The following is a 12540-nucleotide window of genomic DNA, read 5'->3' as shown; positions in this document are numbered from 1 at the left end:
AAAAACCATGACCACTCTGGACATGAGATAATGCAAATGAGCCTTGTTAGAAATGAGCTGCAAAATACCTTCATTTTCAAGTACAGTGAAACTCTGATAAAATCACAACGGTTAAGGTCATACAGTATATCAGGTAGAATCACAGTCTTTAGAACTCCATTATTAATGCACACAACCTCACAATCAAAGAGGATAAGAGCACAGTTTCCAGATGCCAATGATTTGATCCTATCTTATTTAGCTGTTTACATTTAAATAATGTGGCTGTATAAATTTAAATAATAAGAACCACCAACAGATGGAATGTAGTGAAAAAAATGTGCCTTCTCCGAGACCCTGAACGTATACTACATGGTGCTTTACAATTTATTTGAGCAGAGCTCATATTAAAAAAAAAAGACTCATTTCTTTTGCCATTATGGAAATAAAAGAACTAGTGCTTCAGTTCGTTGCTGACACTGCCAAGGAAACATGCAGTTCTCTAACCTCCAGTACAATGTACCCATAAGGTACCAAGCATCAAAGCATATTAAAAGATATTAACTGCATATTTGCTTATGAACAAGATAAAAAGCTGTAGGGCCTCCAGGTTCTCAAGCTGTGAGTGGAACAGCTTTGCAATTTGCCTGCAAAACTGCATTTTGATCTTAATGAATATAAAATGGCTGCCATTAAAAGTAAAACAGATTATTTCAGGTCTTTCAGGGCCCATAGCTCTTTGACGGTCTTGGAGGGCCACTATGATCTTTCATTAAAATCTCACAGCAGGGCTCCCTCACCAGCAAATCAAGCCTTGCAGTCTAGGAGATTGGCTACATTTAAAAGTAATTTTCAGAAATCTACACAGATTTTCAATTTGGTAATGAAAGCCATAAGAGAATGCAAGCAGCATTTTGTTGAATACAGTTGCTAATCCAGTGCTCCCATTCGTTAGAAATTAAACTGCCCTGTAACTATCACACTGATGGCAGCCTGCCATTTCAGCTCAGTTGTAATCTCCGTTTGTTAATGAGTAGCATGTGCTAATTGTTGTCAGCATCCCTGCTATACATCCCTTCCATAACAATATATTTTACCTGCTGAAAGGTGTTACCTCTTGCACTGTCAGCATCCACTTTAAGAATACAAGTCTCGGAATGGCAGGACAAAGGTTCAGTTTTACTTGAAATCACATGAAGTAGAAAGGATATATTTTATACTGATACCAAGATTTTTCCAGAGTCTCATTCTCTGTGAACAGCCCATCCAATATTAATACATTAATGTAACAGAGATACCATATGCTGTAACAGCTCTGGGAACAACTGAAGTAAATTCACTAAATTGTAATGTAAAATGCAGCTCACAGTGAGAGGAAGTTGAAAGGTATGAAAAGTTAGAGTGATCATATCTTGTTATGCAAAGCTATGAAGAAGGTAAAATTAAAAACCTGAACTGGAGTCAGTATGAAACTGGGTTGGGAAAGAAAAGTTTGATTACCTGAACTAAGTTTGTGGGAGGTGGTAGCTGTACTGCCCTCAGGTGGATAGTCCTATTGGGAGGGAAAGGACCAATTATTGATTATTTGCTCTCAGAAGAAATTACTGTGTTTTCAAAACTCAGAGGTAAGTAGAAATATAAGTGAGAAGGAACTATAGTAGATGAAAAATCCAAAGCTTTCCAACTTACCAAATGTAAATTGAATAGTTACAGAACAGAACAATGTACACCCACTGAACTGTAAATTGGGTTTTCCTTCAATTCACATTTAAATTTGGGGTATGGCATATGGGGTGGGCATGATGAACTGGCCAGGATTCTTTAAAACAAATACTAATTTGAAATAGCCACATCTTCACTGAAGATCTCTCACCCATATTTTGTGACCGATACACTTTCAAGCAAAGTATTTTCACTGTCACTGAATTATGTAGACATCACTGTGTTTAAAAATACCCAAGAAATTATTTTGTGCAAAAAATACAGTTCTCCTTCAAAACAAACGTGTTTTTTTTTTAAAAAAAAGAACACTATGCAGAAATAATCAAGAAAGAAGTCTGTGCATACATGTACACTGTTAATTGGCCAGCAAATAAAGGCATCTCCAACTTATATTATTTATTCTTTCATTTTTTCTATTCCGTGGTACTGAGGCAATTAAATACGCTCTGCTACAAGCCTTACTATTTATATTGCAGTAATGTTCTGGAGTTCCAGTTAGGGCCCAGCATGCTATTGTGCTAGGAACTGTGCAAACACAGAACAAAAGGACAGTCCTTGCCCCAAAGAGCTTACAGTCTAATAAGACTCATTTTCAGCTGTTGTCAATATTTACTGGGTTCTGTTAAGCGGGGATAGGCACAAAAGCCAGTGATGACTCCCGGATTCTGTGACCAGTTTTCTGGCTTCCTGGACCCAACATTGTTTAGACTAGAGCTTCCTCAAGGCTGCTGTATGGGGAGGAGACAGGCTGCAGGCAGTAAACAGTAATCCACCTCTCACTCCCATCCACTGAGGTGAAGAGTCAGCATGCTGTACTGACAATATGAGATGAGGAACCAATCCCAAAGCTTGAGGAAGAGGAGTCACCTATCCCCACAGCTGGAAGGCACATAGACGCTGCACCCAAGAGGAAGGCGCTAGCTGTCATATACTCCCTTCTATGGGGGACAGAGGCATCCATCTGCTGGCCTGACATGGGAAGTATGATACCTGCCCAGAACCCAGATCCAACATGCTTTGAAAAGATTGCCAAGAGTCATTCATCCCTCTGAGCAGTACCCCACGTTGCTCATATTTATAGGCCGAGTATGACTCTGAGCAGATCAGAATGACTATAGGGCCTTTGGAGCAAGGTTGAAGGAGAGTAGGGGGTGAAGGTTGTTCTCTCATGTATTCTCCCAGTTGAGGTGAAGGGCTAAGGCAAGGACTTCTCTAGGACTCACAGGGAAAGGGACTTCTCTAGGACTCACAGGGAGCATGGCAGAAAGGGATCTAGGGGTCATAGTGGACCACAAGTTGAATATGAGTCAACAGTGTGATGCTGTTGCCAAAAAAGCAAATATGATTCTAGGTTGTATCAACAGGTGTGTTGTAAGCAAAACTCGTGAAGTCATTCTGCCGCTCTACTCTGCACTAGTTAGGCCTCAGCTGGAGTACTGTGTCCAGTTCTGGGCGCCACATTTCAAGAAAGATGTGGAGAAATTGGAAAGGGTACAGAGAAGAGCGACAAGAATGATTAAAGGTCTAGAGAACAAGACCTATGAAGCCAGGCTTCATGAACTGGGCTTGTTTAGTTTGGAAAAAAGAAGATTAAGGGGGGACATGATAGCGATTTTCAAATATCTAAAAGGGTGTCACAAGGAGGAAGGAGAAAATTTGTTCCTCTTGGTTTCTGAGGACAGGACAAGGAGTAATGGGCTTAAAGTGCAGCAGGGGAGGTTTAGATTGGACATTAGGAAAAAATTCCTAACTGTCAGGGTGGTCAAATATTGGAATAAATTGCCAAGGGAGGTGGTGGAATCTCCCTCTCTGGAGATATTTAAGAACAGGTTAGATAGACATCTGTCAGGGATGGTGTAGGTGGAGCTTGGTCCTGCCTTGAGGGCGGGGGGCTGGACTCGATGACCTCTTGAGGTCCCTTCCAGTCCTATGATTCTATGATTCTATGAAATCTCAATATCTTAGATGTCTACCCACAAATATAGGCGAGAAATATGGGGAATAAATAAAAATAACTGGACATGTTAGTACATAAATTGTGGCTTAATTACTATCACAGTGACTTTGGTGGGATAAATCTTATGACCAAAATATTAGCACAGAGGTGTATAGCTTGTTCTGGAAAGACAGGATAAAAAGTGTTGCATTATACATCAAGAATATGTACACTTTTTCTAAGGTCTCGAAGGAGGTGGGGCAGACCACTTGAAAGACTCTGGAAAAAGAAAAAAAAAACAAAAAAAGGGGGATGACATTACAGTAGAGATCAACTATAAAGATCAAATCCAGGTGATGTAGATGAGGCATTTCTAGAACAAATAACAAAAAATAACAAAAATATCTAAAACTCAAGACCTGATAACAATGTGGGACTTTACGCTGCAGGCATTTACTGGAAAAGAAAACACAAAATTTCCAATAAGTTCTCGGGATGCTCTGGAATAAATCTGTATTTCAGAAAGGGAAAGAAATAACCAGGACAACAGACCATTTGAGACTTTATTCTGACCAGCATGGAGGAAATGGTTGTGCATCTGAAGGCAGAAGGCAATTTGAGGAAAGTAATAATGAAATCATAGAGTACATTAGTCAAAGGAAAGGAAACAGCGAGAACAGCAAAATATGGACAACCTTTCCCAGCCCTCCCTGCCGCTCCAAGCTAATAAATTCAGAGAACAGGTTTAGGAGTTTAGAACTGGATGGGCAGAAGGGCTTAAAAGGGAGCATGGAACAGCATCCAACTTCCCTCTCCTTTAGTTGGTGAAATAACAGGTTTGATCAAACTCTGTTTTTTAGTGGGAGATGGGAAGGAATTTTTCCTACATTGGCCTAGGTGAAGCTGGGTTTTTTTCACCTTCTCCACAACAGATTCAGGAAATGCTTTGTTCATGCAAGACATGAAGGGAAGAAGGCTGTATGTAGCAACTCAATGAGTAAGTGTTGGGAAAACCAAGACATAAAAAGAGAGGGGACTAGTGGAAGCCCTGCAGGTAATAATAGAATGAACATGGGATCACTTGCACTGTACAATTTTATCTGTTGGGAAGATATCTAAAAATAGAATTAGGGTCTGATTAAATATGTATTAAATATCTTCTGTATTTCTTTTGTCATAGCCAGACAATGTTGTGGTTGTGCTACCATGTGCGCTGCATGCTGCTACATTACGAACTCAGACATGTCAAAACATAGCAAACAACACATTATGTCAGGGTGGAAAAAAAATTTGAGTGTCAAAGTTGTACTTTATAGGGTCCTGATTCAGCAAGAACCCTAAATACATCCTTAATTAACCAAGTTTGAAGATGGCTTCATTCTGTCAACAAATACTTTCACGTGTTTCTGTCAATGAAGAGATTCATATGAGGAAGCAGTAGTCACATTAATAAAGGTTGCAGGATCGTGCCCCAAATAGAAGGTATATTTTTTATAACTCAGCGCAAATAGAATGAACAGTGTGCTTCTGTTAAAATAAACAGCATTCAAATACATTGTTTGGATTGTTGCATATTTGCAAGGAAAATTTGTATTAACTATTATTACTACTACTAACTACTATTTATTATTATTAGCGAAAATAATTTATTTTGAGACACCTAGAGGAATTGTGCATCTCACAGAATATTTTAAAAAATAATAATGTACAGGTGAGCTCATTTTTAATTGATGCTGGTTAGCATTCATGTACTTCAGTGAAGAAATAAGGTTTAAGTCACAGGTTGCTATCTAGATAATTTTAATAAAACTAAAACAAAAATACCTGTTTAGATACATCCTGTCTTATTTTCTGTCTTTACGATAAATTAATTTAAAGCCTGGCATTCTATACCGGCTCCAGGAAAAGTTCAGTGGTTATTCTCTCATTAAAGATGAAAAGCTAGTGTTTAAAGATAAATCTCCTTGTGCAACCTCCTTATGACAAAAATTGTGACATTTGAACCCTGGCTAAGTTTTAGAGAAAAGCTTGCACTGATGATGAAAAAGACAGTTCTAGGGGTTTTATTGTATTTGCGTAATTTCCATTCTACATGCCGCTTTTCCCCCTCATAGGATCTTTTCCTTTCATACATTTTGCCTACAGTTGTTAGTGTTAGTTGTACAAGTTTATGAATTAGCCTTGTATCCCGAAAGCCATTTTGCATTCCTGAGGAAATAGATTCTCTTGAAGAATGTGTTGCCCTTAAGTATGGGGAGCTGGCGCATGAATTTGAGACACATAAAACAAAAGACAGGATGGGGAAAAGAGTAGGGACAAGAGAGAGGTGGAGAATTACACCTGCTAACACAAGCTTCATGTGGGGACTGGGAGGTAGAAATGCAAATAAACGAGTAGGAAAGCAGGGCTAATAAATCTATGGCTCAGTACCCAAAAATACTACTCATAAATATGAATTTTTTAATTTTCCATTGCTTTGCACTCAGTGCACATGTACATGGTTCACGATTATCAAATTCCATAGACAAGATATATGGCATAAGTATTGCATTAAACAGTAAACTAGAAGTCACCAACTTTGTAGAAGGGATGCTGCTGGTCTTTTGAGTAGAAGCCCATTATTTTTACATATTGGTAGCACTGACTTATTTATTCCACTGGCCGTGGGCCTGACTCTGCAAACACTTATTTGTGTAACACTGCTCAGTTGGTAGCCCCACTAAAGTTCTGAAAATTAAAGTATGAAAGAATAGAACGCTTTGAATCCAGAGGATCTACTCAGGTGAGTTAAATACTCACATGAGTAAGAATTTCCAAGATCGGGTTCAATAAGAGTCAGTTCAGGAAACAACATCTAGAGTGAAATATTGACTTTATTGAAGTCAATGGTAAAGCTTTCATTGACTTCAACAGTCAAGATTGGACACCTGTATTACACAAGAACAAGGAACCCTTAATATCACACATCCTTCAGCTAGGGGAAGATGAGCAAAATAAATAAATAATTTAAAAAGTTAAGCAGCTTGTATTTTTTCTACGTTCTACATGTGACCACAACTGCTGCCCTATACTATTTTATGACTGATGAATTAAGCACTACACAAGCATCTGACATATGCCTTGAAATGTAATAATCAAGTATTTAAACAAAACCTGAGAATTTGTTCACGATTCTGCTAAAACAACAATATACCTGAAATTAAGTTTTTCTTCTTTACTTTCCTGTATTCATAAGTGACTCGTGTTGACATGCAGGAGGGGAACTGCACCCCTGTGCCCTCACCAAAATTTTAACTGCTACATGGGGTGGCCCTTCATATCCCCTGTCTGTTCTGGGTGCCTCCCCTACATCTCTTCCTCCCCTCTCCCACAGGCACCAGTCACCTATGCCTTCGTTTGTTTGCATTGGATGGAGATTAGGAATACTAGGGCCCTTAGTTTTAGCAGTGGTGCTTGTTATTATTCCAGAACTCAATGAATACTTCTGGTTGAATCTGAAGATTGCTTTCTTTCCTCTACCCAGTTTTTTTTCCCCCAACTTTATCTATTATTCTCTCCCTCTCTCTCTCACTTACTCTCTCTCAGCTAATATCTCTTTTCCCCAACTTTATGATCAAGGTGATTTATAAACAGCTGCAATAAAAATGATTTTTTTCCATACAAGATCATTCTCAATAATGTTTTAGAAAGAGCAGAGAGGCTAAAAGGTACGTGACATTCACAGATTTCACCCCTGAAGCCACAAAAACCACACTTGCAATTTCTTCATCTGACCAAAATGAATGGTCATCACAAAAACAAATGTAACTTTGGTATCACTGATATGGCTGCGACAGCTTAGGGGCTTGAACTTAATAGACTTCCTCTGACAGATTAGGATCTTCTAGTATGTCTGCATCATCCTGTCACAACAGATAGCCAAGTCAAAACCACAGGCATGGGACTGCCCTTGATCCATAACCTTAGAATACAAAATAACTGGCTAAAGAATGTAATAAGACTCCCAAAGAAATACCTTTGAAGACAGTATTCATTTTACCTGGTGGTCTTTTACTGAGGATAGGGAGAAACAGGGGTGGAGGGAGACAATTAAGCATTAAGAACTGATTGATGCTTAAACAAAACGCCTAAACGGCAAAAGCACATTTCTATATTCCAAAGGACCAGGAAAAGCCATCCCTAAGAAGGGATTAACTACTATCAGATGATATTACTACTGGATTAATGGTGTTTTGCATTCACTATATTTATAAAAGAGAGAGAGAAAGAGAGAGAGAGATCTCTTTTAAGGAGGATATAACTGATTTATATAAACTCTAAAAGCCCCAAACTAGATTTTGTTTTTACAGTAACTTGAATAGTATTCTTTTAATTTATAAGTCCTTAACTGAAGTAATTTCCCCCCATTGTTTGGAAACTAGGCCCTGCATTTCTAGTAAATTGTTTTGAGATTGCCATAGCCCATGAGTCGTGTGTGACTTCCAGTACTGAGGCTTTATATTCCAGTGGATATTTTAAACCATTCTTATTTTAGACAATTGTTTTTGTAATAGATATAGTAAAGGTGATCATTTTACTTTATTGCTAGTCATTGCTGACTGAAATATTTTGCCAGATGAAAGTAATTACTATGACTATATTACTTTTCTAACCTGTTCAGTGTATCGCATCTAAGTTATTCATAGTGTGAAATTCTATACCCCCATTTTCAAAAAAGTCATATTGTTTTCTGCTCTGACCTTTATTATGTAAAGCCCACACAAGTGTTATCCTGTTTTTTCTCCATCTGAATCATCTGTACGATCTATATCTACAAAATGTTACAGGAAAACTCACCTTAGTGTAGCAATGTACAGATGAGAAAACTGAACTGTGTTCTCTGAGGTTTTTATTAAAGAAGGTGGGGTTGACCTCCTATATAAAAATAGTCAGTTGAATTTAAAAAAAATAAAAATAAAGGAGAGCCATAATCTGTCCACATTAATTAATGTGAGCCAAGATTTCACATTTGAGACATCTTGACTACGTCTAGACTGGCATGATTTTCCGTAAATGCTTTTAACGGAAAAGTTTTCCGTTAAAAGCATTTGCGGAAAAGAGCATCTAGATTGGCACGGATGCTTTTCCGCAAAAGCACTTTTTGTGCGGTTTTGTGCAAGAAATCCCCAATCGCCATTTTCGCGATCGGGGTTTTTTTGCGCAAAACAAATCTGAGCTGTCTACACTGGCCCTTTTGCGCAAAAGCTTTTGTGCAAAAGGACTTTTGTCCGAATGGGAGCAGCATAGTATTTCAGCAAGAAGCACTGATTTCTTACATGAGATCGTCAGTGTTCTTGCAGAAATTCAAGTGGCCAGTGTAGACAGCTGGCAAGTTTTTGCTGCTTTTGCGGAAAAACTTGCCAGTCTAGACACAGCCCTTGAGTATTATATACAACAAAGGGCTTACACAAGTCAAACTGATTTGAGGCAGACACTTTTCTGTTCAAACCATTATTCATATCCATAGCAGAGTTACTAGAAGACATGAATCAATAATAATTGTTTAGTAGAATTTTTATCTCATTGGTACTTTACTTATGACATCTCTATAGTGTCTGGAGCGAAGGAGCTTTCTTCAGGAATAAGATATGCAAGAAGGTATTATATTTACAGATATAACCATTCATGAGGCTATTGACATAATAAAAGTATAGAAGAAACCATTATGAAGACAACATTTTGCCATTTGCTATCACACAGTGTCACATAACACAGTGCAATTCAGACCACAGGCTGTTACCATTATTATTATAGGGAAAATACGATATTCTCAGAAACTCCTCTGTGATAACTGTTGGCAAATGTTGATTTTATAATGGAGAATACTTTAAGATATCTGCATACTTGTTGGGTTATCAAATTATATACCCTACCCAACGCTTGATTATCTCTTCTTCAGAGGCATGCAGTCTTTTTATGGGGATACTAACCACAATTGAGTAGTATGAAATAACTCCTGTCATCAAATTCAGTGAAAAATCATGTTTTCACGCAAAACCACAACATTTTTATTCTTGTTCTGAATTACTGAGGTGGGGGGTTTTTTCAGGCAGAAAAAAAATATTTGTATGTGAAACTGAAAAGGGTAAACAATTCCATAAAAGTAACAAACATACACCTGAGTCAAATTGTTAAAAATTCACCATTTTTCAAAAGGGCAGTGGGAGTTTGAAAATAATGCCACCATCATATACGGTTATCTGAAGAAACAGCAATTTTTTGCATTATATCAAATTTTTAAAGCACACTCAAAAAGGCCAGTTTTCACTCATATACTTGCCCATAACCTATTCCTAGAAGAAAAGTAAATGGTATTTAGTAAATGACATAATGTAATAAAAAGAACAACATGCACTACTATACTGCCTTCCATCCCAGGACTGCAAAGTACACTATAAAAAAATACTGGAAAAGGTCTCATGATGACATCTCGTTAAAAAGGCACTGCTGTGCCACTACTTGACCTATGGCGAGGGAGTGCAGTGTTCAGCATTCCCAACTGCTCCACATTCCATCAGCAAAGTCTGACTCCTTGTTTTCTATACTGGTCAAGTGGATTTAAATCTCAGTGAGTAATATTCTATATAAGGCATTCCACTGCAACGAAAGAGGAAGTGAGACAAAGCAGTAAATGCTTTAAATACAGAGAGGGGATGATTTAGAATTTCTACTGATAAATGTAAGCACCTCTTGCTCAAGCACTTGTATATTAAAAAAAAACCACTTTTTTGTTTGTTTACCTTTCAACTGCATCTCTTATCTAGATTAAGCAGAATACAACAAAACAGACATCTATTTTAAGGGAGTTAAATCACAATTATTCAACACAATATACTTGAATATATCAGTGGCATTCTACACCCAAATGTATTTATGACAACTATTGTAAAGAAGTTCAGGGAGGAATATTTGACTTAACACCTCATGGCAGTATCATTATATTTTACAATATGATTGTAGCATTAGTGTGGGAATTTAGTGTCCAAACAATAGTGTATCTGCTATGTAAGTTTTTATCTTAGTCTTTCGAATACCTGTCTTTAAATAACCTGCATATGGACTCACTGGTAGAATAATTCTATTAACTTAGTTTGTTTTTAAAAAGTAGAAGCTAAAATAAGATTTTTTATAAAAGGTAATTAATCAGTATAATAAAGTAGTAGGAGGAATACACTGTAAAGAGTTGTAGTAAAATATATGCAGTGTGCAATAGAGAACTGGTGTTTCAGGAGATTAACAATTATGATCACCAGTCCTCTTCTGTTTCTGTAATACTCCACACAATCTTTTTTAAATTACTTTATTAACCTTTCCTCCTAGCACAGAAGTGCCTGATTATAGATAATATTTCAAAATCATCTAAGGTGTAAGTGTGTTTGATTTGCTCAGTAATTATTTGTCTACTTTATTACATTGGCCAAGCACACAAGCTCCTTGACCAGCTTTATTTGAAGTCCAGTTAAGCACAGGGTCATATCATTTTGTGTGATCACTCCCTTTGGGCCCCAATGCACATGAAATTTCATATTGGAGCTGCTATGTTGCATAGTAACATCTCACATTTTAAACATGTGGAAATCATTCTATGCAGTGTCAGGGGGGCCTGTTCATAAAGGAATGGGATTTATGCACACATGAAAGAAATGTGTTTATTTGCTGCATGACAGACCCAGTGCATTTAAATATCAGCATGCAAATTTCCTCTTTCTAAACCTAAAATGGAGTTTAAAAACCCGTCTCTATATTTATCATTGCACTCTTTTTTATGATAATCTATTCTCAACATTTCACACAACGCATTATTTCAATTTGGATCTGAAGTATTAGTCCATTACCAGCTCTACTACTGTAAGCAGCCTCATGCTAAGCGTACGAGCACAGAAAAAAATATGCATCGCAGTTCTAGAGAAAACAAGCAAGCATGAAACTAAAAATGCAATGAAAAAGTTTCCCTTTTCCAACTTTGCAGCTTTGTGGGAATGAAAATAACATTTAGATTTCTAAAGATGAAAATGCAACAAGATGAAACATGGTACACAGTTTATTCCTGAGGGCCACTACTAGGATAAAAGCACAAAGCCTGGGGACTTTGTTTACTGTCCACAATCAACAAATCCTGAAAATTTCCATATGCAGCAGGTTTCGAAGGCTCTGTTAGTAATACTGTATATTGCTGGTCAACTCTGACACCCACAGAATTACAGTGTAGGGTATGGATGCCAGTATTTTAGACCCAAACTGAGCATTAAAAAAACCCCACAAAGTAAAATTCAGTGTCAGCACAAAGTTGACAGCGAATGATTATAACAGCTTCGAAGCTTGAAAAAGAGTGTAAATAACTAGGATCCCCCGCGGGCTCACTCAGCCTGCATACATAACAACTATGATGGACAGCCACTATGGTAAAGTATAAAAAAAAGTCACTCTGCAAAGATGCAAAAATTTCTTCTGCAACGAGCCTTAACTGTCACCTTTCTGACTAAATCAGCTACTTTTATAGAGGAGAAGTATCTATATTGTAAGCCACACATTTTCAGTGCTAGGTGCTTAACAACTAACCTCAGAAAAAGATATTATTAATATACTATTTCAGACTAAGAATTTTATTTATTAAAACCCACAAGGTCCTATATGATCAAACCCCTTTTCTTAACTATAGCACAATAGAGAGATGGCATTTGATTAGAGACCTCACCGAAATGTCAAATTAAATTATACATATAAATGTAAGAATGAAAATATTGTTACCTGTTAACATAAACATTATTATATTCATTCACTCTGGGCTCCTTTGTTCTTACATATGTACAAACACAAAACACAAACACATGTGCATACAAGTAGTAATGGCATAGTGGCAAATT

The 12540-nt window shown here is 37.3% G+C and overlaps 1 long non-coding RNA gene across 2 annotated transcripts in view; it reads right to left on the bottom strand.

The window, feature by feature from the left end:
* The window catches only part of LOC142828065 (uncharacterized), a 12997-nt gene extending 11627 nt beyond the window's left edge, over positions 1-1370 (bottom strand). For both annotated transcript variants that reach the window (XR_012902996.2, XR_016349275.1), the window contains exon 1: positions 1077-1370. This is a non-coding gene — a long non-coding RNA (uncharacterized LOC142828065). The remainder of the gene's footprint in view (positions 1-1076) is intronic.
* Positions 1371-12540: the final 11170 nt, after the last annotated feature.

Source organism: Pelodiscus sinensis, chromosome 3 (genome assembly GCF_052426305.1).
Source record: "Pelodiscus sinensis isolate ZL-2025 chromosome 3, ASM5242630v1, whole genome shotgun sequence".
NCBI lineage: Eukaryota > Metazoa > Chordata > Testudines > Trionychidae > Pelodiscus > Pelodiscus sinensis.
The sequence above is the reverse complement of the archived record's forward strand: the minus strand, read 5'-3'. Positions and strand labels throughout refer to the sequence as shown.